The sequence below is a fragment of the Triturus cristatus genome, chromosome 12 (genome assembly GCF_964204655.1).
Source record: "Triturus cristatus chromosome 12, aTriCri1.1, whole genome shotgun sequence".
NCBI classification, from domain to species: Eukaryota; Metazoa; Chordata; class Amphibia; order Caudata; family Salamandridae; genus Triturus; species Triturus cristatus.
The window spans coordinates 161,767,535-161,794,168 of record NC_140595.1 but is presented as its reverse complement, the minus strand read 5'-3'; the positions used below and the strand labels follow the sequence as shown (position 1 = coordinate 161,794,168).

The following is a 26,634-nucleotide window of genomic DNA, read 5'->3' as shown; positions in this document are numbered from 1 at the left end:
GATGATAATCATGTAAATCAGTAGAGGAGCATAAAGGGAGAACACAACATCCTTTGAGATCACAAAAAAGTCTGTATTGGACAGGAAACGTGTGTTACCAGGCCTATCTAGTGTTGCAGAACTGATGAAAGCTATCATAGCACAGCTAAGAGTAGAGACGGGATGGAAGATGTAGGTCCTTTTCACCTTGTACTGGAACAGAATGACTATTTAAGAAAGATGGTACTGCCCTGCTCCCTATACCACACATTTTCCGGCTCTCATACCCCTCATGTTACTGTACTCAGAACACAGTACTCCAATATGCATTCCACTCAAATACACCATGCCTTTCCCTACAATACAAACAGGTGAAGAGAGTTCCTGGTTGACCAACTTTGCACTTCCACCACATATAGCATAGATATTATTCCATCTTCAAGCACCCCACCTGTCTCTTCTGCCTGACTTACATGGCAGGCGACACCTAAATCCTGCACCTAATAGACTTCCTGAATTATCGGACATGCCTAAACCTGCTACAGATTACCTTGGCTCTCCTCCATGGTGCGAGACGGAACTCCCCGCAGCTCGGACATCCACTCTATGTGCACGAGTAGGTGAAGGACACTTTCTCTTTAATTTTAGTGGCTAGAAGGAGCTAACCACGAAGTTCAACCCAGCCCGCCACACTCCTCCAGCAGTGCCAGTGAGGTAAATGATGATAATTATTTTAGGCAGAAACTCTTTATACACCAAGTGTATCAAGATCTCGCAGGACCTAGATGTGGATTAAAGGAGGCCACTGAGAACCAAACGTCGAGCATACAAATCAGCATGATCAAACAAACTGGGACGCAGCTCTACCCCTCACACCCCCACGACTAGAGTAGAAGTAGCCCACTAAAATCATAGATAGATCCTGTCAGCTTGAAAAGGGATACAACGCAGAACTATCGAGATAACTGCAAGCACTGCTGCCAAAATGCAGTAAAAGTATTTCTTATGCGGGGATGCTGCCCTCATTACCCCAGGTACTTGGTGCCCATGGCTCAAGAAAAAACCCAAGCCATACGTCACTCTCTAATGTACCTCCGCATGCCCTTAAAGAGACAATCCACATAGGCGAGAAAATACATTAAATCAGATACAAATTGAGGCGCCGGTCCTTTGAGGAGGATGGGTTACAGCTCTGAAGAGCCACGTGGCTGGGTGGTCTAGTTCAGATGTGAGCAAAGAGGGCAACAGCATGCACTGTTTAAAGGCCTTCCTGGCTCTCTCGGAAACTTCAGCCTGTTGCTCCAGAAGATATTTGAAGAGAGACACCATGCTTGCAAATTGAGCTGGGATCCGAGGGCGCAGCAGCCAGTTGCTACGATTTCAGCTGTCATTCCCTTAGTCCCTGGTGATCATAATCTCCATTTCCATCCTAGTTTCAGATAATCATTTATTTACCCAAGAGAGGAGGTCTCCAACTTAATTAAAACTTGGGCTTGATCCCATGGTGTTCAGTTTCCAACTAGGTCTTACTTCAAACATAAAACACCCAAACAAATGTTTAAGCTTTGAATTATATCAACAACAGGCTTTTTGTTTATCCAGTGTTTAGTGCACAGTTTTGCTACACTTAAGTGTTTCAGATCACAAATATTACTATTACTTCATTTAATGGGGCTTCCTTTGTTGACCTCAAAAAGATTTAAGGCTCAGTCGGTTCTCCTGAGATCCAAACTCAGGACTGCAGATCACATGGATGGCTTTACTTACTATGCGGTCTTGAAGATGGATTTACAGTCGGGTTTCTATGACGTCTTTTGGGAAAATTCTAATGTTATTCTTCTGTACCTTTGCAAAGAACACTAAGATTGAGAAAAATAGCAAGACAATACAGCTAGGAAAAGTAGGCTATTAAAATTGAATATATGTACATTTTTTGTAGAAAGCCTGTTAGCTGCTAAGATAAGGCAGACCAAGCAAGCTTAAAGTGGGATAAATGTGTGCTGAAATGGCAGCCACTAGCAGACTAACCTTTTGGAGGTGGGTGACAATATCCTCCAAAGTAGCACTGCAGTACTTCACTCATGGGGTGGCACCACCAGTGGCACACAAACAAGTGAAAATCTACAACACGCAACATGAAGGTGAGCATGGTACCACAACCTGTTGAGAGGAGTCACCAGTATGATGCTGCAGTCACAGAGTGTAAATACACGAGTAAACTCCTCTAAACTGCTTCCTGGATATGAGATGGGCCCTACATATGACGCTATATGGGCGTCACTCCACAGGGAAATAACTTATACAGATGCACATTCCACTGTGAGACAATGGAGAACATCCTGACCCACCAGCTACATTACACCCTAAAGAGATACATAATACAATGACAAATTGTGTGAGGAAAGAACTTAAAGCAATGTCCTCATTTGTGGAAAAAGGGGAAAAAACAGGATTGTCACCATTCAAGATAAAGAGCTCTACTAAGAACTCATACCAAGACCTCCATAGAAATATGCAGAGTTCAAGAGTAAAGCTTTCTCACTATATAATAAAATGGAAAGGCGTTATTGGAGAATGACAGCCGCAGAAAGGTACTTAATGGTGGACAACTTAATTGCGATTCTTCTGATTCTTAGTAAGGATTGGTACGCATAGTTTTCCAAATGAAGGCTAAAACTAACAACAAAAGCCTGCAATCCACCATAATCTGCACATGCCCACCTGTGGGACATGGAAATGCTTAAAACACAGAGGTGCTTGCATGGAACGTTAAGCAGCAGCGGACCCACCTGTTCAGATCGCTAAGGCATTAAGACTCTATTGCGTCAAGACAAACGAGAAAGCACAGTGTTGGCAGAGCTACAAATAATGAAAGAGAACAAGGAAGTGGGTGATGGGGCAGTGTCTGATCCAGGTCATGAAAAATAAAGAAATCCACTAAGAGGACATCAGGATCCCGACTTTCCTGAGCAGAGGACCACTATCACTCCAGGAACACACCCCTGAAGAGGGGACACTTCAATTTGCAACGGACAACCTAACAAACTCTATGCTCAATGCCAAAAAACATGCATTTCTCTACTTACAAAAATATTTAAGAAGAGGAGCGCACGGAGCCTCCGTGTCATTTTAAAGATTTCCATGGAACCATCTGGAGCATCTTTTTAGGGCCAACCAGATTCCCCTGCTGCTTTTTTTTTTTTTTTAATACAACTAGAAATACGTTTAACCTGGGAACTGTGGGATTATTAGGAATCATGAATGTCAAGAAGCGATTGTTTTCATCTTGCCCTTTTCTGACCCCCCATACCACATCAGAACCTCTACCTACCAACACCCTTTTTAGGAAGAGGAAAGTCTCAGAGACTTGTGGCACTTATTGAGATCTTAAAAGTAGCAAACACATGGAGATGATGGACAGAGCGCTAAAACTTTTCAGACACTCGCCCTCAGTCACAGATCTGGGTTGGATCCATCATCGTTCTTTAGCTCACTTCGCCACCCCAGTTCAGACCCAGCTATATGCAAATCAGTCTTGACCTTGTGTCTCATGGGAACAGTCCAGCCCGAACTGCCAAGCCAGTTCTTCCCTGGACCAGAAACCAGCATCCTGGGACCGGTTTTGGGGTAACAACCCTCATCAGCCATGTTAGCTTGAATCCAGTGGCAAAGTGAGCAAGGGACCCACGTCCGGGCATACCCTTCCAACTTAGGGCAAACAAAGCAAACACAAGGACACGATGGACGGAGTGCTGAAACTTTTCAGACACTCACCCCGAGACACAGATCTGGATTGAATCCATCATCATTCTTTAGCTCACTTTGCCACCCTAGTTCAGACCCAGCTATATGCAAATCAGTCTTGACCCTGTGCCTCAAGGGAACAGTCCAGCCCGATCTGCCAGGCCAGGTTTTCCCTGGACCGGAAACCAGCATCCTGGGACCAGTTTCGGGGTAACCATGCAGAGGATAGGGCAGCTTCAGAAATCATTGCTAGGTTTAATCTTCTTCATAATGGACGGTGTTTTTGTTTCAAATCAGAGCTTCTTAACATGGGGTTCCAACATCTCTTCAGGGTGTGTGCCAATGTTTAGACAATTAAATATTAGCAGAGCTTGATTAGTGGAAGCAGTGCCACGTACCATATACAAAATTTAGTGTGGTCGATTGGTAGCCTCAATTTTAACATCTATAAGTTGAAAGAAGCAGGCAAGCAAAGAGCAAAACATTTTTTACAAAATGACGCGCGGTATGTTAGAATCTGGTATATTTTGAAAGTCAAGCCAATTTTGAAAGCTCCAACCTTCACTTTAAAATGTTAATTTTCTAATTGTGTCTGAAAGATGTCAGTTTTTTGTGTTTGTTACCTATACTTGTTTCTTATTTTTGTGAATTGTTTTGATGTTCAAATCGCAGAAATTGCTCAGGCAGCGGTCCATGGCTTCCGGTAGTGATGGAGGGAGGGGGGGGGGGGGAAGAGTTGGGAATTGAGAAATCATAAGATTAAGAAACCCTACTTGAAGTATTCCATGCAATCTTCAAGTCGGAGAGGTATTCCTTCCACTGGAGAGGCAAATCCTTATTACACAAGTGCAGGACTGCAACACAGAGGCTAAGAGAGCGACTGTATCTTGAGGTCAAAGTTCAAATTAGGGGCAGCAGACGTGCATTTCCAGGACACCCCAGGAGTCACAGGAATGGGTTTAAAGTTACAAAGACTATTTGTGGAGCTTGACTGATGTCTGTGTGGCAACTTGATGCACAGCAATGAAGTCTCTTCTAGATTAAGCCTTAATATGGCGTCAAATTACCTCCATTCCGTGGCTTTTATGCTAAACAACTGAAGAAAAATACATTTATTCTTCTAAAATTCAAGTTGGGAGCACTTTATATCAGAAAAATATTGCAACAATAAAGGATGCAACTTTTTTTAAATTAACAAACCCTGACAATAAAGTACTCGTTAAAAATATAGATCTTCATTGAGATGAGGTGTATCTGTTCATTAACAAACCACAAAGTAAACTGTTGCAACACTAACATGTTCAATAGGTCATTATCTGAGATGTGACAGAGAAACTGATGAAACTCCCCTGGCGCCCAGTGCCTGCCTGCACCACCTTCAAAACCAGCTCCACCCTCTATCTACAAACCCTTTAAGTGGCCATATGTACACCTTCATCCAGGAGACACCATCCGGTTGGAAGCAAAGAAGCGCAAAGCAAGAATGGGCAATGCCATTTGATCTCGCCTTGGAAAAGTACCAGCATATGATGCTATGCACCACGGGCAAAAGAAGAAAGAAAAAGTGACATGGCTGCATCATTTTGTAGACATGTGCCCCCACACATGCGCTTGCCTCCAAAGTGATGCAGGAGGTTTTTTTTCTTCACTATTTACTATCTAAGAAGGATCAGTAAAATAAAAATAATAATAATACATTGAAGGAGCATAAAAACACTTTCTTTAAGAGGACTGGCCCAGCAGCAATTTGCTACATTGCACTTCCAAACAAAATATTTTTTAAAACAAAAGAACTTCATGGATGCCAATGGAGGGGGGTTGAAATCTAAATAAAACAGTTTATGTGGGAAGGAAAAAACAGTACATTAAGGGGAAGCACAAAACACAGAGCTGAAAAATACATGCACTCTCATGGGGTACTTAAAAGTTGGTAGTGAATGATGGAAGTCAGCCGATCAAAAGGACGGTAAAGAGGCTATGCTCCAAAGGAGGGACAAAAACAAGAGTAGGTCATGCCAATAAATAAGAGGCAAGCAAATGAGAGGGACAACGAAGCCTACCAATGGAAAGCAATGGTTTGAGTATAAGCCTCTGGTTATCGCACAATAGCTCTTTGACAACTGGATAGCTTGCACAGTCTGGTGGTAGGCCTAAAAATGGCCACAGGCCGTCACTTTCTTCTGCATATGGAACTTCTTGGCAACAACATCTCAGTATCCAGAAGGCCCACAGCAACCTTGCTCCTAGATACACCTCTTTAAGGAACACAATAGCATGATGCAGCGATGTTACAGCCTGCTATCAGAATTCTGCTACCCCTCCCATCACTATGGAATGAGTCTTAGTCTTTGACCAGGTAAAGCTCGCCACTGCCTGTGAGCTATGTTGGTGCTGCAAAAATACCAGACACCGATACATACATTCCTACTCAGTGTTCAGCTGCTTCCACACCTTCTTTGAGTCCAATACAACATACTTTTCCTTTACTTTGAAAAGACAGATGCACCAGCAGTAACTTGTACTTTATGCTCAATTACCAAGACCAATCTCAATAATATTCTTCATATGTCTGGCTTTTGCCTGAAATATACATTAGGGCACTTGATTTCTCAGGCCCCGCCATGCAATGAATCAAAAAGAAGCTGCTTGTGGGGGGGGGGGTTGGGTGCTGCAGAGAATCAATTTTAGAGCCACTGAAATGCAAAGCACATACAGGAGGGAACAAAGTGTATATGGTTGGGCATAGTTCAAACCTAAAATGACTCAATATTGATTTTTCAGTTGTGCCTGCAACTATACTGTTGTTAAGAGTAAATCAACTTTGTGCCAAGACCTGGGAGAAGCTCCCAATAGAAATGCTGCTCAATGTAGGACACTGCAGAAAAGAATGCTTACACGCTTTGGTTCCCTGGCTGCCTTTTGGTGCACCCGGTCTAAAATGATGCTTTGTTTCAGATTGTCAGTGAATCGTTCACATTTTTTTTTTTTTTTTTTTTTTGAAACCGTTTATTACAATCTCAAATAGTTACAAGTATGGGCCTACAACCGTCTGGCCGGCCGCTAGAGTAGCAGTAGCACATGACATACATACAGAAAAGTCTCTTGGCGGTGCAAAAAGGGTAAATCAGGAGATATCAGTAGTGCAGGCCACCTAACTCCAAACCAACAATACGGTTTCCTTTTGTCAAAACACAACAACACAAAAACAACCACACCCGCAAGGCAACCCGCAATCCCAAGTGACAGCACGCGCTCCTTAAGTGGGGAACCCCAACCAATCGCCAAACTCTGAAGAGGGGAGTGAGAACAGATCAGGGACTGGGGAACCACGTGCCCATGGCTGGGGGAGGGGGTCGGCTAGGGGGACGGAGCTGGTGAAGCAGCCGGCAGCAGCGGCGGCTCGCAAATACCCCCGCGATAGGCGTTCCAGGGGCCCCAGATTTTCACCCACGCCCCAGGCTTACCCCTCGCAACATACACCACCTTTTCACGAAACATACACCAATCCATGTGTTCTTTCCAGGCCGACACCGCCGGAGGCCTCTGGGATCCCCACAATTGAGCAATGTCACGCTTAGCGATCATGTATCCCAGAGTCACCCACCGCGTCTGCGGAACCGAGTAGTCAGTTGGCTCCCACACATTCAGCAAGCATCTCCTCGCTTCAGGCAACAGCACGACACGCGTAACCACTCGCAGGACCTCATGCACACCACGCCAGAATCGCTCCACCTTTGGGCATTCCCACAGAATATGCAAGAAAGTTGCCAAAGCACCACAGCCACGCTTACACAGTCCATCCTCAGCTAGGCCCATGCGCAGAAGCCTTGGCCCCGTCACATAGACCCGGTGGAGGATCTTAAGCTGGACGAAGCGAAGGCGAGCCGGGATGGCCACCTCCTTCGGAGAAGCCACCGCGGACATCCAGTCCTCGTCGTCCAACTCCAGCCCATCGGCAACCCAGGCCTCGCGGAGGCCAGTCAGCAGGCCCGATCGGTCGTTAATCAGTTTTTTGTATATAAGGGAGATCGTGCTGTCTGGAACATGGCCATCCAGCACTCTGTCCTCCAGGGGGGAAGACTCCGGAATGGACGCGACATCCGGGAAGACGGAGCCCAGCGCGTGGCGGACTTGTAAGTACCGGAAGTACTCACTGCCTTGCAACTGAAACTCCGTCTGCAGCATCTCAAAAGTTTTGAATCCCCCCCTCGTCCAGAGATCTCCCACTGTGCTGATGCCGATCGTGTCCCATTTCTCGAAGCCCTTCGAGGTCCACAAGGAGCCCAACCTCGCCGATGCATATAGCGGTGACGCCCGGGTCAAACGGTCCTTCCACCCCATAGCTGCGTTAGCCGCGTGCCATACACGCACCATGACATGCGTCGGTCCCGTCAGGCGAGGGTCCGGCGCGCCAGAGTAAAGCGCCCGATTGTAGTCGCCACCGGGCAGGAGCATCTTGTCCATTTCAAATGCCGGGTTCAGGGCGGGCCCGTAAAGGCCATGATTAATCGCAGCTAGCTGGGAGGCCCAGTAATACCGTTTAATATCCGGGAGGGCAACCCCCCCATCGTACCACGGGAGCGTCAATTTAGCCAAGGCGATACGTGGCCTCCCGTCCCAGAACAGGCGACGCTGCAAACTCTCCACCTCTCGGAAGTAGCGCGCCGGAACCAAATCCATAGTGTTCTGGAGAGCGTACAGAAAGCACGGCAACGACATCATTTTAAACAAGGCCGCTCGGCCAAGCGGCGAAAGCGGCAGACGCCGCCAACGCACCACGTCCTCTTTCAAGCGCTGGAGGGGGGGCAGCAAATTCCGCTCGTAGCGGGCCTCCGGGTCCAGAGTAATATATATACCCAGGTACCGAAACCCCTGGGAGGCGATCTGGATCGGACAGTCCCGTGGTAGGACCGGAGCCTCCCCGGCAAGCACATATACACAGGATTTCGCCCAGTTGATGACGAGGCCTGAGTTGCGACCGAATGAGCGCAAAACATCAACTAGGACGATCAGTGATTTACGCGGGGAGGCGAGATATAGAAGGATGTCATCAGCATAGAGGGACACACGGTCCTCATGCTCGGGGGTCCAACGGAGACCACGGATGGAAGGGTGCCACCGCAGCCACTCCGCCAGGGGCTCCAGGGCCAGTGCAAACAGGAGAGGCGACAGGGGGCAGCCCTGTCGCGTACCCCGTCCCAGTGCGAATGGGGCCGAAACTCGTCCATTCACCACCACCTGCGCCAATGGGCCGGAATACAACAATTTGACCCAGCTGATGAAGCCCGGTCCGAAGCCAAACTTCGCCAGCATCGCCCAAATGTATGGCCACTCAAGCGTATCAAACGCCATGGTGGCATCCAAGGACGCCAAGATGGCCGGTTCCCGCACGAACGGGACACGCGCGAGCACCCCGTGCAAGCGTCGCAGATTAAGGGCCGTGTTACGATGGGGTATGAAGCCGGACTGGTCTTGGTGGACCAAGTCGCCCACCACGCCGACCAGCCGGTTGGCCAGCACCTTGGCGAGGATTTTGGGCTCCGCATTCAAGAGCGAGATAGGCCTATAGGATGTGACCCGCTCACGGGGTCCCCCCTCCTTGTGGATCACCACGATCGTGGCCAGACGCTGGTCCGGCGGAAGGGAACCCCGCGAGCAGGCCGCCAGGAACATCGCGCGCAGGTGGGGCGCCAGCACATCCGGTCGCAGCTTGTACAGCTCGATAGGAATGCCATTGGGGCCCATGGCCTTGCCAGATGCGACCGAGCGGATAGCAAGGGCAATTTCGTCCGAGGTGGGAGGAGCGTCCAGCGAATCCCTGTCCTCCTCCGAAAGGGAGGGCAGCGCGATGTCCCGAAGCAGGGCATGAGAATCCTCCTCCGAGCAGGGAATCGTTCACATTTTTAAAGATCTTTTTATTACAGGTATTCCAATTTTTTATCTTTATTTAAGAATAGTACCAAAGCATTTCATGCTTTCACACAAGACTATGAAGAGTTGATACACAGCCATTATTAATAAATTAGGCTTCTTTACAAGGACACCTGCAGCGGTCAAGGGATTTCCCCAACCACCACATAAGCGCAAAGGTGTAGAGATTGGAAAAGCGCGTACTATAAGGAAGCGTGCCATTAGGGCACGGCCCCCCGGGAACCCAGCCACACCATCGCAGCTCCTCATCGAAGGATTAGGCGTGACTAAGGCAAAGAATTACTTCCGGGGCAACATCGAGACGTCACTTCCGGCCGGCGCAGGCAATGAGGGGGCGGGGGCCTATTTAGGGCAATTTGCCCTGGTCCTCGCCCTCTCTACCTTTCGGCGCCGGCCCCGTGTGGAGGGGACTTCCTGAATCTCCCACCCACCCATCCCTAGAGATAGAGCTTGGGAAGGTGTTGGAAGTTGAATGGGGAGTGGCAGTAAGGAGGCCACATAAATTGCCTTACATTGTTAAGGGGAGTCATCCTGCATACTCCCTAGGCCAGCACGGAGGGGGAGATGCGGTTAGCTCACCCCAGAGAGAATGGAGACACCGGCTGGGGGCAAGGGCGCCAGTTTACAAACTAGGGCATGGGGCATCCGCCCCTGGTTATTCCCTACGAGCCAGGATGTACAGCCTGGTGGTGGAGGGTGGGCCCCTCAGGTCAAGGATCAGATGGCAGGGGCTCAACTCTCAAGGACGCAGGTGGGTTGCGCCTTGCGTGGTTCTCAGTTGGTTGGGGGACGCGAGCCAGAAGGCCCCTTAGTGCGGGAGCAATAGACAACATTCTTTGTGCATATAAATTGAGTTATGTCAGACTTGCTGATGGATTATGATTTTATGATCAACTTAAATGTAATTATTGTTTAAGGATTGAATTTGATAAATCCATATCATTTGGAATTGTATTAATTATATATTGTCATGTTTGTTGGTTTGTAATAAACATGGCCTCTTTTACCCACAGCTCTGGTCGTCAAGTATTGATTTGTGGGTTAGAATGGGGGCGGGGCCGGGAGCAACCTGGGGGGTACGGGTCCTAATACAAATTGTCACAATGAGTAACATAGTCTTTCGTTTGGATGCTTTTCATGCTTATATGATCTTACTAATGCATCTATTTGCCATAGGGTTGCTATGTTCCTGTCACAGGTACTCCGGATTAGAGAGATTTTGAACGATGAAGGACTGGGACTGATGATTTCGTGTGAGCTCTTTTTATTCAAGAACAGCCCTGGGATACGTAGGACAGATTATTTAAGAATAGCTATAGTGGGGGAAGCATTTGCTCTTGCTTTATGGGGTTATAGGAACTATTATATGTGATTTTGTGTTGCTTTTATTGTTTATCTATTTGAACCGAATAAAGATAATGAATGAATGAGTAATATGGTATTATTTTCTATTATGCTAATATGAGTTATAAATATGAGTTATAACTTGGGAGGACAACACTTTACCAACCAAGATTTAGTACTGATGTAGCATACTGCTTCTTTTCTTGGCCTTCTCCAGCTCGAAAAGCCCAAAAGGCAAGTATACTAAGTATGAACTATTTGTTGAATCCTTCCCTTCAGCCTATGGGTAGAATTGTACGATACAATAGTATCATGAAACTGCCCAGAACGTCTAGTTCAGGATTGTTTACAGCAGGCTCAATCAAAGTTAGAACAACACAAGGCAATACCCTGGGGATCCAAGGATGGAAGCTACGTAAAAGATGCAAGTCACCCTATAACAAGCATTTACAATGCAATAGGTCTCGCAGTGACATTGTTTTGAGTAAATGGCCTTGTAAATGACATTGTTTTTTATATTCTTTATGTTTTGTAAAAACATATTAAAATGATTGTAATGTAAAACGCAAATAGTGTTAAAATTTGAAAATGGAAAAGTTATTAATTGCATTTATATGAGTGCGAGCTATTGGCTTTGTAAATGTAAATGGCTTGTGTCAATGTGAGTTTTGTTAAGCAAAATAAATATAAATGTATTTGTAATGCTATTAGGATAAAGTTACTGCCGGTGCTCAGCACCGGTGATGCCCGACCCACTTAAAGCTCTGCACCCACGCATACAACTCCCCCACTGCATTGTCGTTTCCTATGCTGCTCCCAGATTTCGACAGCTGTGTACCTCCGTCACACAATTAACACTATCACATATACAAGCATCGCTCTGCAGAGTGGCCGGACTGCAGATCCATTAGTTATCGGGGAACATCTGGTTATGTCCCAGGAACGTGCTGTGTGGGGGAGGCGGGCTCATGCCGACTTCATGCCTCTGTGGCCCAGTTAGTGCATGGGAGAGTACCAGCCCCTCCCCTGTGTGCTTCGAGGGTGGGGGGTGGCTTATCATGATGATAACCATTAGTAGTTACATTTTTAGGGGCCAGGGGTGGGCAGTTTTGGTTCTACTGGCGTGGGATGTGGCCTAACTTAACTGGTTAGTCTCGGTGCGGTTTGGTTTTATTTCTTATACCCAATTTCACATTAACTTCCAATGGAACATCTATGTGTTATATAGTCAGGGTCACTGGAATTGAGATTGAACGTTCGCAGCCTTTGCCGCATGATTATTGCAATCATGGACGTGCACCTCAGAATATCTTTACATAACAACTTATACAATAGAGGTGCGGCAATGGCCGCCTATCCATCTGCGCCTCACTGCAAACAAGCACTAGTAACGCAGAGATGCACTGAAAACGCGCAAATATTTGGAAATCTTGCAAAGCCTTTGGCACCTATCTAGTGATCTTTTTTTTTTTTGTAACAAATGTCTCAAATGAAGCCGGGCAAGAGAGCCGAAGAACAGGTGATCTGCCCAAGATCACATCATTTGGTGAAGTAGAAAAGCCGGGATTAATACAGAAGTATACCAGACCCACGGGCATGAACTTTACAACCCACATCATCCTACTCTGCGGTGTATTTATGGAAACGGGGTTATTTTAGCTCAGATGTCGGCGCATGAGAAATAAGTGTTATGCAAACTTATTCTACTGACGATAATAACAAAAAACACCTCTACTACGACCAATAAGTATGTAATAACATTAAAACCACCCCCTCGCTAGTACTCCTACCAATTCGACCGATACTAACAACATAGTTATTAACTGGAACAACATATGATTCACATATCCAGCTTCCTGACACAGCTCCCTCGCGTGAAGCGCTGTGAACACCACATTTTGTAACCGGATGCATGCACTGCAAGGATTGTCTGTACAACCGATCAGCCGTCCACAGAGACGTCAATCTGGTGGGACTGGCGCGACCTTTCATCCTTCCGAGGTCTATAAAACACTAGGTCCATTCAGCGGGCTTCTGATGAGGGCGCCTATTGTGCTTCTGGGAGGCAGCAAGACCTATCAGGAAGTGTCACTTATGACCCTGATTTTAACATTACCCCTTAGTCCATTTATTCGCTACTAGCACCCCACTGTGAAGGTGCTAGTAGCGGTCCCCAAGCCGGACTTTGCCCCTGAACACAGGGGGCCGCGAACCCGCAAATAATTTTTTATTTCCCGCTGCTAAGGCTACCGGCACCGCACCCCCAGCACCCCCTCCGTGGACCTGAGGCAAAGAATGCTGTGGTGACCTACCTGACATCCAGTTGAGGACGGCAGCCGAGATCAGACCCTCCGCATCGGGTTGTGGCGCGAGGATCAGCGGGACAAGGAGCGACATCAGCAAGGGCTGCAGGAGCAGCGGTCTTCACTTTTGCGCCTTTTTTCGAAGGTGGGCTGCGAAGGACGATCGGCGCGTGGACGTGGGGCAGCGTGACCGGAGCCTCCACCCCCGCCTGTGCCACGGATCGAAGTGGTGAGCTGGGTCTCATCTCGCCATTCCTGGTGGTAGTAGGGATAGAACGGGGGCAGCGTAGCGAAAGCCTTCACCCCCACCCAGCAGAACAGCAGAAGCGGTGCACTGTGGCTGCACTGCGGAGACGACGGCGCCGTTAAAAATAAAACAAGCGCTCGCCATGACGTTTCCGTTTGGCTTTTTCTGCCGTGGCCTCGCCTGCTAAAAGGTTTCTTTTCTATATGGGGCCATGTGTTTGGCCCCATAAAGATAAGAAACCTTTTGCAGCAGAAGGAAGGCAGGCGAGGCCGTCCAAATGGGACGGCTCGAAAAAGCCAAGCGAAAACGTCACCGGCACCTCTTTCCCAATGGCTGGCCGCCGTTTACCATAAACGGTGACGCCGACCAATGGAAAAGAGGGGCGGGGCTTAATGCCCCTTACTGAAAATACCCTGTCAACACTAAATCTCGCCAGCGAGACTGCGCATGCGCGCAGCCTTACGCTAGCGAGACCTAAAAACGAGAAGCTTCACAAGCAGTGATGTGTGTTCCAAATGGTTTACTTTACTGCCTACATTTAAAGAGGATATTTAAAGGGTTTCCCTAACTGCTGCAAGTGAACACGTAGGCACAGAACAAGAATTTATGATTATTCTTGTTTCATCTTTGAACAAAAGGCAGATGAACAATGAAATGCATTTGAAAGCCGTCCTTATTGGTATACGGTTCAAAGAACTCAATGCAAGGCTGATGGGTTTAAATTTTTATCCAAATATAACATATTGACATGTTTCCAGATGCAGGACGGTTGAGGTAATTGTGTGGCCAGCCTTGACTACCCAGAAAGCGGATGACGTGTTTCAGGGCCTTCAAGCAGAAAACACTAATGTCCCGTAATCTACTAATCTGATTGGATTGGAGAAAAATTAGCAAATAAAGAGATCAACTTTTTGACAACTATCCCATTGATGTGGATTATTCCAATGTTTCCCAAATAACTCCCACCACAGGATGTTCGGGAGAGAAACGAATTTGGTTTTCAAGCACAAGAACCTCAAACTTTAAAAAAATTATTTTAAACCAATACCTCTGCGTAGGTCAAGCGCGAGTTTCTATTCTGAAAAGCCCAGACAAATTACTTATTCAGCACAGCCGCTGGTTGAACAGATCACAAAGAAAAACAAACGAGGAGCTCTGGATCACACAATGCTGAGACACAATGAAAAAAAAGAATAGTCCTTCACAGAAGAGTAATCAGCCAACTGATATTAGGTTTAGAGACCAGGCGTTCGTAGACAATAGAAAAGTACTGAACTGGTGATAGTGTGGAATGAAACAAGCTGGTCCAAAAGTACCAGTGCACCAATACCACAGCAAGCGGCCATTAGGCACCCATCCTCTTAGAGGCAAATTGAGTTTGGTTCCATCGCCTACTAAAGTGACCCAAAGTCTGCAATGGATGAGAGAACCACCTTCCAACAAATCTCGATTCTGCTGTGCAGCTGCTCCAATACCTTTTGTAAAAAATTAAATGCTATTAAATGGTTAGAAGAAATAAACAGTGGAAATGAGGCAGAGGTCAGTCACATCTGCTCGATATGAGGTGAGACGCGGTCACCAGGAAACTCAGTGAAGGGAATATTGTGAACGAAAACTGCCAAAAGGTGAGGAGCGGTCTGGTAGAATGTTGTTCCGGGAATAATTTAAAAAAAACAACTCACAGTAAACTGTCGATACAACAGAGTGGAAACATGGCCATTGTGCAACAGTGAGTGAGAGTGGCATAGAGGGTGTTGGGTGTTGAGTGGAGTACAGTCGAGTGGCGTAGAGTAGATTGGCGTAGAGTGGAGTGGCATAGAGTTTAGTAGTGTAGGAGAGTGGAGAAGCCCAGAAAGGAGTACAGTGTTTTAGAGTCGAGTGGTGTAAAGTCATACAGTGGAGTGGCACAGAGTGGAGTAGTGTGTCGCAGAATAGAGCAGCGTAGTGTGGCAGAGAGCGTCATAGAGTGCAGTAGTGTTGTAGAATAGAGCGTTATGGAGTGGCGTGGCATAGAGTGAAGTATAATGGTGTAGAGCATCATAGAGTGGAGTGTCGTCCATGCAGTTTTGCAGAGTAAACTGTCGTAGAGTGCAACAGTGTAAGTAGATTTGCATAGACTGCATTGGCACAGATTGCAGTGGCGTGGAGTAAAGTGCAGCGACAAGGTAGAATACAGTAGTGTGTAGTACAGTGACAGAATACACTGCACTCCACAATGGCGGAAAGTGCTGTAGAGTATAGTGGCGTGGAGTGCAGTGGTGCACAGTAGATTGGTGCAGAGTGCATTGGTTTTGAGTAAAGTGATTTGGAGTGGCGCAGATTAGAGTGGAGTGTAATGACACTGAGTGCAGTGGCGTAGATTGTTTCAGAGTGGAGTGATGCACTGCAGAATACAGTGGCTTAGTGTGGCGCAGAGTAGATTAGAGTGGCATAGAGTGGATTGACTGAGTGCACTGGCCTAAAGTGGAGTGGTACAGAGTAGAGTGCATTGGCGTAGAGTGCCGTGGCATACAGTGCAGTGTTGCAGAGAAGAGTGGCATAGAGTGGAGTAATGTAGAGTGGAGTAATGTAGAGCACAGTGGCGAAGAGTGCAGTGGTGCATAATAGAGTGGTGTGGGTTAGAGTGCATTGGCACGGAGTGGTGTAAAGAGGAGAGGCATAGCGGGTAGTGGAGTGGTGCAGAGTAGAGTGCAGAGACACTATGTGGAGTGGCGTAGAGTGGAATATGCATGGTGTGGTAGCACACTGCCATCGCAGCCAACACATCTTCAATTAAAATGACTATTACATCTGCAGAGTTTTACTGATAAACGTATACAGCCCACAAACTATAATGTGTGGAAATGTCATCACTTAGTTTATCAATTGGTTTTGGTTGTATTAAAATATTTGTTTTTTATTTCTTACCACGCTTCAAAATTACAACAAAAAAAAAAAAGTGGTTCATTTGCACTACTCTAAATCTGATATTTTCTGAAATATCTTCAAAGTTAATTACAGACATTTAGTTTATGTTGTGAACTTCCTCAAAACCACCTCGAACCCAGTATGATTGTCACAAATTCTTTCACATTGAAGTGAGAGAAAGAAAAGTAAACACCAAGCTCCCTGGAAGACAGAGCCTGACATTTCACCTTTATCTTTGACTGCACAGCAAATGAGACAAGATAAGAACAAGATTTAAAGGTCGGTTTACAGAAATCCAGTACGGGTGGAAGAATACAGTACATAAAGGTTTAGGTCAAGTTGAACAGCCTAAATAAATAGAGCCAGCACATAGAAAGCAAGCAAATGTGGGTTACAAACCACAAAGCCAATGGTAAGCAGTGGGCAGAATGCATTCCAAGGGAAGCTTTCTGAATGCCCCCAAAATGTTGTTAGCAACATCTGGTAGGCTTCGAAGTCACAACAGGCGGACCAGTAACACTAGTGGACCTCTTAAATAATAGTTGGAGGATGTCTGATATGAAGGTGGAAGAACTAACTATTGAGCCTGGTAACTGGTTACTGAAATAGAGAAAAGTGGAGCAGAGAGAGAAACAACAGGTTTGCTTCAGAAGGTGGCAGCCCTGGTGGACTGTGATCTGTCCAATAAAGGGACTTTAAGAATCGAGCATGTAATTAGTAATCAGGCTAAAGAGCATAAAGAGATCAGCAGGGCTGATCATACTCAAAGTAGATAGATGCCCTTTTAACATATGTGCTTGTACCACATGCTTATGATTCATTGGAGTAGTCTCTAAAAAATAGAAGACAATGTTACCACACAGAAGATAAAGGGTAAAATAGTATTCTTAAGAGAAGTAAAACTCCCTGCTAACCCCAGTCTTGGTGGAAGCACAGAATGGACAATCAGAGAATATAGTAGCTCACACAAGGTAATCCATTGTAATGTCATATAATGCATTATTAACATAACATGTGTATTTGTAAAGTGCACATTCACCCGGAGGTATCGTGGCGCTGAATAACAGATGTTTCTTGTTACCCAACTCAATGGTACTCATTTTATCTACCTCAGATGGATGAAAGGCTGAGTGGACCCGCCGGGATTTGAACCTGTGACCATCAGGTCGAACACAGGCCCCTGCAGTGGAGGCATTAGTCCACTGAGCCACCAGACCCGGCTATATTAAGTACTACAAAACTGTCTTTGTTCCACCTTATGCAATTGTTTTAACACCACTTTGGTAGCACATGCTAAATCAATTCACACACAATAAAAAAGATAGATTTCACCAAAAAGAATAGGAATAGCCAGTAAAAGAAAATAAAACACACTTGATGCAAAGTGTTTACTCTATTATTTCACAGAACAGTGTAAGCTGCCTGCTCACGTGCAACAATGACTGGTAACAACAATAACAGTAAAGTAAGCTATAAAGAGAATGACGATAATGTACTGCCTCAACATACATAATAGTAGATTACAATCACAATCACATGAATAAAACCTTTATAGACCAACCAAACAATCGATATTTATAAGCTATATCGGGTACAGAGGTATATGTACAAAGGCGGGTAGATATTGTGATGCAAATCTTAAAGAACAATTTCAAAATACTATATGAACAGACAAAATAACACCGCTCATTTACTATCAGTTCTCCCACACCAAGGCTTTTGTTGAGGCACTTGTCATGGAGAAAAAAAAAAAAAAAAAAGATACACACATATACACACACACACAGAAGTCTGTAAGAAAAAAAAACCTTCATCATGGTGGACGAGCCTCAACTCTGGAACTCCAATTAGCTGATCACTACACAAGAGCGTTGTATAAAATGCTCATTATTCTGGCCCAAAGGGCATGTGTATATATTAGGAAGATGGAGGAAGTTGTTTGAAATCTTCATTTTGACATCAATTCAATATTAGTAAATACACATAAACTGGTGGAAATAAGCCAAGTACAGAGGCAGTTGTCGCTAGTAGAAATTTGCCTAGCTAGATATCTACTATGTGGCGGCCCAGAGAAGCGTAGTAAGAGAACAGGGGTTTTGTGGCGGGTGCATGGGCTCATGCACACCATAAACGATAAAAAGGACAGGTTTACGCAGCATTTCAGATTGGAGGTAAAGTAACGCCCAGTTTCTGGTGCACATGGGTGAAACGTTATGTAATGACGAACGAGAGAGGGCACAGAGCACGTGTGATGGCCCACTTACATCATGTCCTCTGGGTCTCTAACAAACTCATTGAAAGTCTCCAACGGATCCAGTCACAAGAGTCAAGAAGGTCCATGAACCTGCTGCCGCACAACCAAAGAAAGCCAGCCCTGAGAATACTTTTCTGGCTCCCGGCAGATCCAACAATAAACTTCAAACGCCTCCGTGCTATGCATGAATATGGTTGATTGGGACATCAGCCTACAATACCTGTAGTTACTGGTCTTCCACTATGCACCCTAAGAAACCTGCAGTCAACACCATCAAACCTCATCCCTCAACAACTCTTCAGATGAAACAAACATGGAGGCAAATCTCATGGAGTCTAGAGCCAGATACTTCAGAATATCCTGAACCCAAGGAAATGCCCAAAGACTGAACTTGTCCAGAGTGCAGTCATTTGAACCTCAAGTATGAGGTGCTGATGAAATTCGTTAAATGATTGACTAAGGCAGAGGACATTCGTTATATGATTTTATTAAATGAATTATCAGGGGTCTACATTAGAAGAATCACTTACAAACGGAGGACAAGAAATGAATACCAGGATTGTAGTAGTAGCTTTACTTAGCTCTTACTTCCGGAAGTTCCTCGTCAAGAGGAAGACAGCTTCAGAGGTACAAACACCCCAAGGAACCCCATCTCATTCCTCTCCAGAGTGGCTAAGGCCATACACAAGACTGATCTTTTTCGATCCCAGTTTCGTTTTTTTTTTTTTTAATTCTTTATAAGATCGTAATTTGAGAAACTGGAAAATTATTAGTAAAAGTTCAGCTTCCAAATGTTGAAGTTTCACTAATAATTTTCCAGCGTCTCAAAAGATCTTAAAAAAGAATGTGAAACTGCCATCACTTCAGCTTTGACTTCAAAGGCCATGATTTGAGCATGCAGTTGGAGGATAAAAAGAACATGACAAAAATGATCAACAGTGAAGAACATAGGGTGCTCTCAGAGACATTCATAACATGAAGCCAAAATGGGAGGGTCAGTGAAGTTCTACACCACACGTTTATAGCTGGGTTGAAGGGTTCCATAATGAGGCATCCATTTTTGGACCCCACAAGATACCCTGTGTCTGAGAAGAAGCAGCCCTAGGCCTTGTCCCACAACAGGAACAGCTTCGGCATCAATAAGCATAATTCGTCGGCATTAGGCTCAGCGTGTCTAGTTCAGTTAAACTTACTAAACAGTGGAGGAGTGCAGTAGTGTGGGAATTAAAATGACGTTCCTGACTGGCAACGCTGTAAGCTATAATTGGGTAATTCTTTTATCCAAAACATAAGAGGATCAAAAAAGTCGCAGTGAAAAAGGACCGTCTGTGTCAGCCTGGGATTCTGTACAATCCCAGTAATTTTCAGCTACTACATATCCCCGAGCCCACATTCGGCTGCAAAGTAGAGCTGCCTACCTGTCCGACCTCCACTAAGCCGGACTTATGTGTGGATGAAGACAAGGAGCGGCCTAGTTCCGATTGTTGCCAGAATTAAAGCACTGATAACAGTTGATATCACAAGCACTGCCATTTAGGTCACACAAATCCCTCGAAATCTACCCTCATCTTAATTCAAAAAGCAAAAAAAGACACAGGCTTCCTGTTTGACTTGGATCTCTTCCTTGACGAGCATGTACACGTAGACTGTGTGCGACCTAAAATCATGAATTACCCCATACAAATGCTCAGAAAGATGCATCCTTTCCTCCCAAATAAAGAAAAGCCGTGCCCAACTTGATAACTGCTCACCAAGCGCCTGGGTGCGACCAAGGGATTTTACACAGACCACCGAAAATCATGAACCAAAAATATACAATGTGTAAAAAGTGCTGCAATATCTCAAGTCTGGAAAAACACCACGTTACACCCATCCTTAAACCACTCCATTGACAACCAGCAGAATCAAGGGGTCAAGTTGAAAACGTTATAGATGGTACTCAAGGCTTACCAGGTGAACTGCTCCTAACGTGACGGTGCGTAACATGAGCCTACCCTGTCCTCCTGCTCACTGAACCATAGGTCCAGCCGCTCCTTTGCAACCTGTCAATTTTAACAGAAGACATGGGAGCGGGGCTCATCGTCTTTGAGGGGGATAAAGCCACCTTATTGGCTTGCTCTTCTTCTATCACCAAACACACAGTTAAAGGGCCTCTTTTTTAGGGAAGAGTTAACACCTTTGAAACAGTAGGAACATTTTGTCCATCTCTGAGGGGAGGTTTGACATAGGGCATGTATTCTCTGTTCTAGTAGCAAACCTAAATGGAATATGTCTTGTTTAGCCAAATACATACATGTAAGCATTTATTCCCCAACCCAAAAAATAAAATCTCAGTCACTGTGGCACACAATATAATCTCTCTCGTTGGTTACAATAAATGAAAATAAACATCAGGCTCACATGTACAAGCCTTGCTTTCTAACTGACAACATCTACAACAACCGTAGGCAGTAAAGACCTGTTTGAACTAGCCGTTATTCATGCGACTTTACTTGCAGCAAAGCAAATCAAGATCCAATACAAATTTGACTTCAGGGTCTTTTACGAAGATCGATGTGGACACTTCAATGATTATGAACCAGTGGTGCCGGACAGGGATATTAAACCCCTTTAATGAAAAAGAAATAAATAAATAAGAACGGTGCATCCAGGTGTAGTGGGATACAGGGTTTCACCACAAAGAGAAGAATGTCTGAAACAGCACAAAATTAAGGACCTCTGGTCACTTGGGGTGAAAACTTGCACTCAAAAGCATTAATGCAAGCTTCTGTGCCCAAAGTCTGCCCAAGAGGAGAGCAGATTACACATCAAACTTCATGCTTGCTATTTCGGCGGAGACTGCCAAGGAGGATGCCAATTGCAATGACACCTAAGCGGGCATGAGACGAGGGGGTGGTTAGGAGAAGCAAGGAGATTCTGCTGGCAGAAGCACAAAAACAAATAAAGCATCAACAACTACATTCAATATGAAGAGGGCAGGTCAGGTCCACTGTTCTACCAGTTCCAAAACAACTATGGCTGAAAATTCAACTCTGTAAATCAATCATCACTGGAACAACTACATTTAATCCGCAGGAGCTCTTGATAAAATTCTAACTAAAACATCCGGATAGTAGTATATGTCAGCTGCCCAACACACAAGATGATGGACGGAATGTTGCACATTGGCAAAACATTCACCCCCAGTCATAGATCTGGGTTTAATCCATCGTTATTTTGCTCACCACGCCACCCCAGTTCAGACATGGCCATATGCAAATCAGTCTTGACCCTGTGCCTCATGGGAACAGTCCAGCCCGAACTGCCAAGCCATGTCTTCCCTGGACCGGAATCAAGCATCCTACATACTTCAGTCTTCACTGGTTGCCAGAGGAATGAGGATCGGTTTTAAGACACGATGTTGCCACATGCACCAATATGTGGATGTTAAACCAATTATTTAATGGAAAGGTTTCACATTAATATTTAAGTCCGAAACTTGAACCCACAGGGCAAAACGATGTGGTTGTCACCTCAACTAAGAAGAACCGGAGCTAATCCTTTCGCTTTGCTTGTAGACTTGCGATTCTCCAGCTTTACTATTCCAGAGAGGAGTAACTTTGCGAGCCTCTCGAAGACGGTGAAGGCTGTCTTGGACTTGGCAGCACAAGCGATTTTTTTTTTTAAAGCTTTACAAAAAAATATTTTGAAGGCCCTAGATACAGCAGAGAAGGCAACGACTTTTGGGCTCACAAAAGCATTTTGGCGCAAAGAACATTCAGCATGTGTTTATTTTAAAAGGAGGGGCTTCGGGTAAAAGGATATTATGCAAAGCAACCAGAAAGCGGCTTTCGTCCTCACATCACCCTTCGGGGTCGAGATAATTGAATCATTTCAAGTCTCAAGCGCGCTTGCAGCTTTCATTAATTATGGCGAGGCCTGGGGAGGGGCGGAGCGAGCAATACACCCCCGTGCGGCGTCTGGGTGCAGTCGTCTGCAAGCGGCCCCACCAGAGAGGAGCAGCGCTGCTGAGAACCTGGAGTCACGTGGGCGGCTCCAAACACTCAAGGGACACACAACTGCAGTAGAGAAAGTTCAGTCAAAACTACAAGGCACCCGATGCAAGGCGCATTGTAATAGGCGTTTTCAGGTACTGAGGATTAATTAGAGGGCTGTCCATTTTTTAAGCCCCACCTCCCCTACTTATGAGAACTGACACGAGAAAAAAAAAACAGTTCTACAAGACCACCTCGTCGAGTACAGATGGATTCCATTTGCAGAAGTAGTATTGTTTATTAACATATTTTTTTTTTTAGAGAGAGGAAAGAAGGAGGCATTCAATACCTCTTGTGTGAGTTATCACTTCAACTGCTTGGTAAGGCAAAATGCCTCCGAGTTTGCATTTTAAGATATGAGAACTGTAAGTCAAGGGAAGGACTGTGCTAGATGGCAAAGAAGGAGAAGCCTGCCTCCCACGGATGAGATAGATCTGCTGTTCAAAGCGCCTGTTGTAGGCATCATTAACTATTGGGAAGCCAGCAAGCTAGTTCAACATGCAAAGTGTCCAATGCTGAAATCTGTGTGCAGCCTCAACATCACAGGATCGAATCCTGCCCAGAAAGCCTCTTCAACCCATCATCCATCTAAAATTGGCAAAGTCAAAAACTTGCGCTTGGAGTCAATGAACACTTTGTAATAGAATGCCGGAAAGTGAAAACATATCTCTAGAGTCGTAGCCACGAGTTGTACATCTAGAATCAAATGGTAGACTTGTGCTCTCATCCTTCCAGGGCATGTACCCCTTGGGGAAATCAGAATAATAATAATAAATAACAAGTACTTGTACATAATGTATTAATGTACAATAACCACACCTTGGTGGTCTTTACGCACGACATGAAAACACTTCTCTCTTAGGCCCAATCAAAAGTAACACCCTTCCAGCCACACACACCGCTAGGGTTGGAAGCCGCTTCCTGTCTGCGGGTAGCTTCGGTGTCACACAGAGTAAAACGCGCAATATAAATGCTACAATACAGCCATAACTTATTTTTACAGAGTTATTCACATCGCTCTCCTGCCGTTTCTATTCGATGTTGAAGGCAGGTGATTACCATGACAGGACGGAGAGTCCTAGGTAAAGGGGGAAATGCCAAGTAATAGGTTACAAGCAATTTTTGGGGTGACAATTAAAACACGTTCGCATTCCGCCTCTTTGTTTCACCAGACCTCCACGACGATATCACAGGACCACAAAACGGGATGAACCGCAAATATATATAGCGCTCACATGTTTTCTGTGGGTAATGTGCTTGTCAGAGCTACGCTCGCTCTTTTGTATTGTACGCCCATCCCCCACGAGCTTACAGGTTCAGGCCTAGGTTGTCTTTCGCATGCACTAGGGGAGGTGATCTGACTCCAATGTAACGAATTTCTATAGCGCTAATGCGAAAAAGGGATGTCAATACAGCACACGCCAAGGAATCCTGTTTGAAAAGAGGGCTCAAGTAAGAGACATTGAAGCATTATGGGTAATGCATGATGGGTAACGCATTGGGTTAAGAATACCGTGAAATCTGCAAATGACAGCTGTTGAATTTGGTATTGGAGTCTAGTTAAGAAACAAATCTGGAAAGGCAAACTTTAAGAAGAGAAGAGTTGATAAGAGTTCTTAGATCAGCCAAGAGAGTGATAAGACTGCTGCTGCTACACCAGAAAAAGTCGGGATTTGACATTTAGATGATTTACACTTAAAGTGAGCTGCTGATCCATATTGGAATATTTGCTTCAGTATCTATAGAACAGACAACAGTCAAGGAAGGCCCGGTGCTATAACTGAGAGCATGTTATGCCCACCGGCCTACGATCATTGGTTAGATACGAGTCACTAAGAACTGAAACCGGGGACCAGGGCACAATGCATTGTGGGTATTAGACCATGTTTGAAACTCAGGGCTGGGCGAGAGTCCTAGAGTTAACCGTGTGTGTTCGGTAAGGCTGCAATGGAGGAGAGGAGCTTTGTTTTGTGCCCTTGGTGATGGACTGGGGAGGGATATAATATGACTGTGGCAACTTCTTCAGTCTTACTAACTAAACACCATTAAAAATACTGCGCCAATGGAATAGGGTCGGGACCTGAATTTTTAGACCGGATCTAAAACCCTTATTCGTGCGAAGGATGTCATTGCATTCAATTGATGTATTTGTCGCACAGTCCGTCAATAAACATATTGATGTACGATCTACTATACACAGGTATTGGCAAAGTACACATTATATTAAACATCAGGGCATAGTTTCTCCAGATGTGCAAGTTGGTCCGAGATTGGTTCATATACGCCGACAGAACAATACAAGGAAATATATAATTGCACAATAATCCAGACCTAATTGCTATTGTCACACAAACGCATAGACGCAAATATGCAGAAATAACATGTAAGGTACCAGTGCAAAGCGATCTGATGTGTTTTGTCTACCGTAGGACACATTATAAAAGCTAAAAAATAATATTTGGATGGTCTAAAAAAAAAAAAATCCTTACAACTATCGGCCTTTAATAATTGCAAGAATGAAAAAAAAAACAGAGTGAGGGTATTTCAATTAAGATGCATTCCGTTGCAGAAAAGTCATTGAATAAACATGCATTTTAGATAGCCAATTCATTATGTAAATACAAACACAGACGCCTGAAAACATCCCTAAACAATGAGACCTAAAGACCGTGTGGATATAATTAAACCAAAACACACACACCCCGATAAAAAAAACAATACCCTTAAAACGCTAAAATAGCAGTGACTTTTCTTCTACCGATTCGCCATTGCTTTCACTCCCCACCTGTGTAACATAAGCCAATTCCGAGCTTCTCCGTCCTCACCGGGCCTCACGCGACCAGCCCGGCCGGCCCGGAGCACCCCTTAGCCAGTCAGAATTCCTAGGAAAGTCCCAGGCTTCTGAGGCCCTCGTACAAGCGGCGCCTTCTCGAACCGGCGAAAACACATAAAAACATTGAAACAAATGAAATCAACGAACCCTCCCGCTCGACCCACCGGCTTCTGAAGAAGCCCGGCGTGCAGGCAGCCTCTCTCGCTGCACCATCTTCCTCCATTAAACAATCCCTCCCTCCCTAGTGTGTGCTCCGGTCCCTCACCCCATTCATTCAGCTCCGCACACTGCGGACTCCCGCACCACACCCACGACCCTTACGGGCATTTCCGCAACATCCGACGGAAACGGAGCAAAAGCGTCCGAGAGCCCCCAACCCCACACTCACCGCTCCGGCGGGGCTCCCCTCCGTGTCCACGCCGCCCAGAGGATCCTTTCTGTTTGAAAAGGCAGCGAGGGTGGTTGTAAAAAGAAAGAGACAAAAAAAGCCAGCCTCCTGCTTTTGTTTCCCACCAAACCGGCATTAAATATCCACTTGTCCGGGGGCCTCCACGCCAGCAGAAGGGGGTATGAGGGGCTCCCCAGGAGCTGCTTTTTCTGATGAAGAAAGAGATCCCTCGGGCTCCGTCCCTGCCTGCTTGTGAGCGGAGCGCCTCTCCCGTCCCCCTCTCCGCGGCTGTGTGTGAGAACACAAGTGTTGATCCATTAAAGGCTCTTCCAGGGCCTCGACCGCCTCCCTCTGGTCTGCCTCATTGTCTGAGCGCGATCACATTCCCAGATTCCTCGTCTATTTTCCCTCGTGTTTGAAGGGACCGCAAGGGCATGCCACCGAGATATTTGGGTTCCCAGCCTGCTTTGTTTACCTTTTCCGTTTAGCCAATTTGCTTACATAAAAAGGAAAAATAGGCTTTATAAATTGGTACTTTTCAAAATATTTCTTGAATGGCGGTGCGAAAAAAACTGAGATTTACCTTATCAGCTCAATATTTTTAGCAACGGCTAAACCGCGCACCAGAAAGCGAATTTAGTGATAAAATAACGCGTTATTAAGACTCGCT

General features: G+C 45.5%; 1 protein-coding gene across 1 annotated transcript in view; it reads right to left on the bottom strand.

The window, feature by feature from the left end:
* Positions 1–26,260, bottom strand: part of VANGL2 (VANGL planar cell polarity protein 2) — a 243,264-nt gene extending 217,004 nt beyond the window's left edge. Inside the window, exon 1 of the mRNA XM_085639978.1 lies at positions 25,965–26,260. The gene's annotated coding sequence lies outside the window, so the exon portion shown is untranslated. The remainder of the gene's footprint in view (positions 1–25,964) is intronic.
* Positions 26,261–26,634: the final 374 nt, after the last annotated feature.